The sequence below is a fragment of the Loxodonta africana genome, chromosome 2 (assembly GCF_030014295.1).
Source record: "Loxodonta africana isolate mLoxAfr1 chromosome 2, mLoxAfr1.hap2, whole genome shotgun sequence".
Taxonomy (NCBI): Eukaryota; Metazoa; Chordata; class Mammalia; order Proboscidea; family Elephantidae; genus Loxodonta; species Loxodonta africana.
The window spans coordinates 31,730,733-31,737,031 of NC_087343.1; the positions used below are offsets into that span (position 1 = coordinate 31,730,733).

The 6,299-nt window shown below is 36.1% G+C and overlaps 1 non-coding gene across 1 annotated transcript; it reads left to right on the forward strand.

The window, feature by feature from the left end:
- The first annotated feature begins 5,904 nt into the window (after positions 1-5,904).
- Positions 5,905-5,975, forward strand: TRNAG-GCC (transfer RNA glycine (anticodon GCC)). Its single transcript has one exon. It is a non-coding gene; the product is annotated as a tRNA-Gly (tRNA).
- Positions 5,976-6,299: the final 324 nt, after the last annotated feature.

Sequence of the window (6,299 nt, forward strand, 5' to 3'; positions counted from 1 at the left end):
GATCCGAGGTAACGTCTGCCTAGTCCGCCATCTTGGCTCCGCCCCCTCAGATACTCACTTTTGAAGATTTAAGTACAATGTTGGAGTCTTATGACCAGATATAAATGTTGTATCAAGGCAAATACACGCAATGTCAGCACAGCATTAGGCAATGATTATGAACTCTACATAATAGAAGTATAAGTAGATGCAAAGCAAGTACATAACTGACCTACCCGCACATATACAGTCAGTGGCAGAGCCAGAATTAAAATGCATATTGTTCTGACTACATTTCCTAGTTCTTTTCTTGGTGTGATGATCCTCTCATCATCGTTGTGAAATATTATCAGTTTAAGTTTTATGTGGACTATTAGCCTCTGAAGCCCTGGTAGCTCAGTGGTTAAGCATTTGGCTGCTAACCAACAGATTGTCATTTTAATCCACCAGCCATTCCTTGGAAATCATACGGGGCAATTCTGCTCTGTCCTGTAGGGTGACTACAGTCAGAATTGAGTTCCTGGCAATGGGTTATTGTCCTCAAATAGCTACAGTGGCAAATAGTTAATCAGCATACCTTTTCTGTGTCAGCTTTTAAAATGAGACAAATCATAAATTAATAAATAATAAAAATCTTAGCAATTACTAACAATATAAAAAAAACAATATACAATAGATAAATTTTGGCAAAAATAATATATCTTGTAGGTAGTTATATATACACAAACTGTATATATAAACAAAACCAAAACCAATCCTACTGCACTGGAGTCAATTCTGACTCATAGTGACCATACACAACAGAGTAAAACTGCCCCAGAGGGTTTCCAAGGCTATAAATATTTACTGAAGTGACTGTCACATCTTCTTCCTGTGGAGTCAATAGTAGGTTCCAATTGCCTGCCTTTTTCGTTAGCAGCCTAGTTCTTTAACCACTGCACTACCGGAGTGCTTTTTTTTTTTTTAACCTACATAATGATGATTAAATTGAAGATTATCTAGAAATTGGATACCCAGTTGTTCAGTTCTACCATAAGGGCAACAGTAAAGAATCAACAGTATAAAAAAAAAAAGACATTTATTGAAGGTGACAATACCAGTTTGAAATTGTGGAAAATAATTTTTTGTAATTTGCTATTTAATTAATCTCTACATTGTGGAGGTCCAGTGGAACCTAATTAATTACTTTTCCTCCCTAAAGAATTTTAACTAATTAGAATTTAATTTAATAGACTTATTATTCATGTGGGAATAAAAATATCATTTATTTCTGTTAAAGCTGGATGGGTTAACTTGTTTCCTATGTAAGGATGAAAATTTTATATTTTTAAAATCTCCACAATGAATTGAAATAATCTGCCCTCCGCCACCTTTTATATCACAGGAACAGCTGGAAAATAAGCCGTCAGTTAAATGGAAAAATGTAGGTCTTATGCCGGTGGGTAATGAGGTATCTCTGCCTCAGGGACCTTATACATCAAGCAATGAGAGTGAGAAAGAGAGAGAGAAAAAAGAATGGTTTAAATCTACCCCAGAGGTCCACCACAAAATTAATAGATATAACCAGGGCTGCACATTTGCAAAGGAGATGCTACCATAGAGAAACCTGAGCAATCTTCTCCTGAAATATCCACTTCAGAGAAGAATTGCTTCAAATGGGCCAGCTGAGGTGCCTGAACTAGAAAACGTACCAAAGAGAACCAAATTGGACATCTTGTTGAATAGAGATATTTGGTAAATATCAATTGAATTTATAGAGTAACCTGAATAAGAGGGAATTATTGGTATTAATGAGTTAATAAACAGCTTAAATTTTATCATATATTTTGTCTTTTTTATCTAATAAAAAATATAGCAAACACTCATTGACTGCTTGTGAATGGCCAGGACCATTTAATCCTTATGACAGCTCTATAAGCTCTTTCACCATTAGGGTCCCTTTTTTCTTCATCAGAAATCAGAAGTCTGGCCTGGTTAGATAGCTTGTGCATAGTGTTAGAGCAATTAAGATAGATGGAGTCTTCCACACAAACCAGAGCCTCCTCTAGCCTGAGACCAGAAGAACTAGATTGTGCCCGCTAACACTGATGACTGAACACTCTGACCGGGGGCACAATAGAAGATCCAGGTTAGAATAGGAGAAAAACATAGAATAAAACTCAAATTCATAAAAAAGACCAGACCTACCGTACTGACAGAGAATGGAGAAATCCCCAAGGCTATCTCCCTAAGACTCCCTTTTAACCTGGAAGTGAAGCCGTTCCTGGAGGTCACCTTTCAGCCAAATAATGGATTGGCCTATAAAATAATAACACCTGCTAGAAATGTGGTCCTTAGAACAATCAACTATATGAGACCAAATGGACAACACTTGTCCAAAAGCAAAGATTAGAAGGCAAGAAGGGGCAGGGAAACTTGAGGGACAGAAGAGGTGAAGGCAGAGTGGAAACTGACACACAGCATGTATAGTAACCAAATCTGTGGGAAAAATTGTGTATCAATTGTTGAATGTGAAATTAAATTTGCTGTGTAAACTTTCATGTAAAACACAGCAAAATATTAAAAAAAAATATAGATAAAGCCTTTATTATAAGTCTACCCAAATCCAGTGCCATCGAGTCGATTCTGACTCATAGCAACCCGTTTCCAAGGTGCGCCTGGTGGATTCGAACTGCCAACTCTTTGGTTAGCAGCTGTAGCACTTAACCACTATGCCACCAGGGTTTCCTTATTTTAAGTCTAGGCAAATAAATTTAAGGATCATAACTTTAATCATCATGTGACATAATGCCTGAATTACCAAACATATTTATATGCCTTGACAGTCGTAACCCAATATATTTTTCAAAATATTTAGTTTCATACATATTCAATTCCATATTAAAAACTAAAACATATATCCAGTATTATGATTTCTCAAAGTCTTGCACTTGGTGTCATCAAGACATTGCACTGGGCTGATTTGCTTACATTGTTAACATTTCTCAATATTGCTTCATTAGTATTTGAAAACTAGTGTCAATATGTTTTCACCTGTTGTTAGGAGCTATACTATTGTGGATTTTAATTACACTTCTATTAGTTTCTCAAAGTGGCCTAAAATATTTGAAGAAATAATAGCTAAAACTTTCCCAAATTTGTTTTAAAAATACAGAATCAGCAAGCGTAACAAATGCAAATTAGGATTAGTACAAAAAAAAAAAAAATCACACCTAGGCATATTAATTACTATTGTTCAATAATTTCTGTGTTCATTGGATCACCTTTCTTTGGACTAGGTCCATACATGGATCTCTTCTACTCCATGGTACAGGCAGCTGCTTTCCAAATTTCTTGGCATAGATGAGTGAGCACCTTCAGAGTGGCATCCATGTGTTGAAAATATTTCAACTGGTATTCTGTCAATTCCTTGAGCCTTGTTTCTAGCCAATCCCTTTAGTGCACCTTAAACCTCTTCCTTCAGTACCATCAGAAATGGCTAGACATTGACGAATTATTTTTGGTACATTGACTTCATGTATTCCTTCCATCTGCTTTGGATGCTTCCTGTGTCATTCAACATTTTGTCCATAGAATCCTTCAAAATAGAAACTTGAGGCTTGAAGATTTTCTTCAGTTCTTTTAGCTTGTGAAATGCCAAGTGTGTTCTTCCTTTTTGGTTTTCTCACTCCAGATCTGGGCACATTTAATTATAATACTTTGTCTTCAGGAGTCGTCCTTTGCAATCTTCTGTTCAGCTCTTTTACTTCATTATTTCCTCCACTCACATTAGCTACCCTGTATTTAAGAACAAGTTTCACAGTTTCTCTTGACATCCATTTTGGTCTTTTCTTTCTTTCATGCCTTTTAACGACTTTTACTTTCTTCTTTTATGATGTCCTTGATGTCATCCCACAACTCATCTGGCCTTTAGTCATTCAATAACTTTTCATGCTGAAAGTGAAGAGGACTTGAAGTTATTAATGATAAGGATCAAAGACTACAGCTTCCAGTGTGGATTAAACCTCAACATAAAGAAAATAAAAGTCTTCACAACTGGACCAATAACAACATCACAATAAATGGAGAAAATATCAAAATTGTCAAGGATTTCATTTCACTTGGATTCAAAAACAACACCCACAGAAGCAGCAGTCAAGAATTCAACAGGTATATTTCATTGGGCAAATCTGCTGCAAGAGAACTCTACAAATTCTTGAAAAGCAAAGATGGCACTTTGAGAACTAAGGTACATCTGACCCAACCCATGGTATTTTTAATCGCCTCATATGCATGTGAAAGCTGGACAATGAATAAAAAAGACAGAAGAGGAATTGATGCCATTGAATTATGGTGTTGGCAAAGAATATTGAATGTGCCACGAACTACCGGAAGAAAGAGCAAATCTGTCTTAGAAGAAGTAAAACCAGAATGCTTCTTAGAAACAAGAATGACGAGACCTCATCTCATGCACTTTGAACATATTATCAGGAAGGAACAGTACCCTGGAAAAGGGCTTCATGCTTGGTAACATAGAGGGTCAGAGAAAAAGAGGAAGATCATCAATGAGATGGATTGACAAACTGGCTACAACAATGGTTCAAACATAACACAGATTGTGAGGCTAGCACAGGGTCAGGCAGTGTGTTGTTCTGTTGTACATGTGGTTGCTATGAGTCATAATCTACTCAACAGCACCTACTAACAACAACAAGGCATATCAAAGTCCATTACAGATAGCTCTTTGATAAATTCCTAAAAGAAGCTAGAGTAGATTTAGAATTCAGGTGAATTCTTAGAAGAAAAAAAATTAAAATTTTTAAGGTAGGGTAAAAAGAGGCATTACATACAGGGAAACAATGTTACAAATGATACCTGATTTCTCAGCAGAATCAATGAAAGCCCAAAACAATGGACAGAATTTTTATAGAACTGAAATATAATGACTGTCATCCTATAATCTATATTCAGCAAAGGTGGAAAAACTTTTTTTTTTTTCCAGATAAATGAAAACCGAGAGAATCTATGTTCATTAAGTCAGCACCACAACATAAACTAACAAATTCTTTTTTCAGAACATGATACAAAATGGAAAGTCAGATATACAAGATATTGAAAACATGCAGTTATATACAAAGCTATATACCTCCTTTTTATATTTCTTTAAAAGATAATTGACTGTTTAAGCTATACTGTGCAGTTGTATATGTATTGACAAAATATATAACAAAATTTTTACCAAGAACAGGGAGTTATATATTGACACATTGTTATATAATTCATACATTAAACAGAAAAAAGCTGAATAATAATTTATGATAGTATATGAGTCCTGGGTGGCACAAACGTTTAAGAGTTCAAATACTAACGGAAAGGTTGGCAATTTGAACCCGCCCAGAGGCATCTCAGAATAAAGTCCTGGTGATCTGCTTGAAAAGGTGACAAACGTGAAAACCCTGTGAAATGCAGTTCTGCTCTGTAACACACAGGGTCACCATAAGTCAGAACCAACTCAGTGGCAACTGATTTTGCTGTCGTTTTTAACAGTAAGCGAAGATTCTATATTATATTCCCGAGACCCATGTCTGAATTATAAAACAGATATGTTGATAAAAAGCAAAATAAGAGATAAATGGAAATTCTAAAAATGTTCAGTCCAAACTAAAGCATAAACAAAAGACAACTGAATAAAGAAGAGGTTAGAAAAAGAAAAAGCAAATATTAAGACAGCATATTTAAATTCAAACAAATCAATAATATCCTTAAATATAAATAGGCTCAACACTCCAAAAGTGTTTTTTAGGGTTGCTGTACAAGTTACCCAAGCAGATGACTTAAAACAACACAAATTTATTCTCTCACAGTTCTGGAGACTGGAATTTTGAATTCAGGGCATTAGCAATGCTATGCTGTTTGTTTTTGAAGGCTCTAAAGGGAGATTGCCCAGCGTTGGTGGTCCAGTGGTAGAATTCTTGCCTGCCATGCAGGAGGCCCAGGTTCAATTCCTGGCCAATGCAACACTCCACTGGAAACCCTGGTGGCGCAGTGGTTAAGAGCTATGGCTGCTAATCAAAAGGTTAGCAGTTCAAATCTGCCAGTTCAAATCCCTTGGAAACTCTATGGGGCAGTTTTACTCTGTCCTATGGGGGGGTAGCTATGAGGTGGAATACACTCCACAGCAACAGGTTTTTTGTTTTTTGTTTTGGTTAAGGAAAGATCATTCCTTGTCTCTTTCAGCTTCTGGTAAACCCAGGCATTTCATGGTTTATGGAAGCATAACTACAATCTGTGCCTCCTTTTCTTTACATGTTCATCTCCCCTCTGTGTCTCTCTAGGTGTTT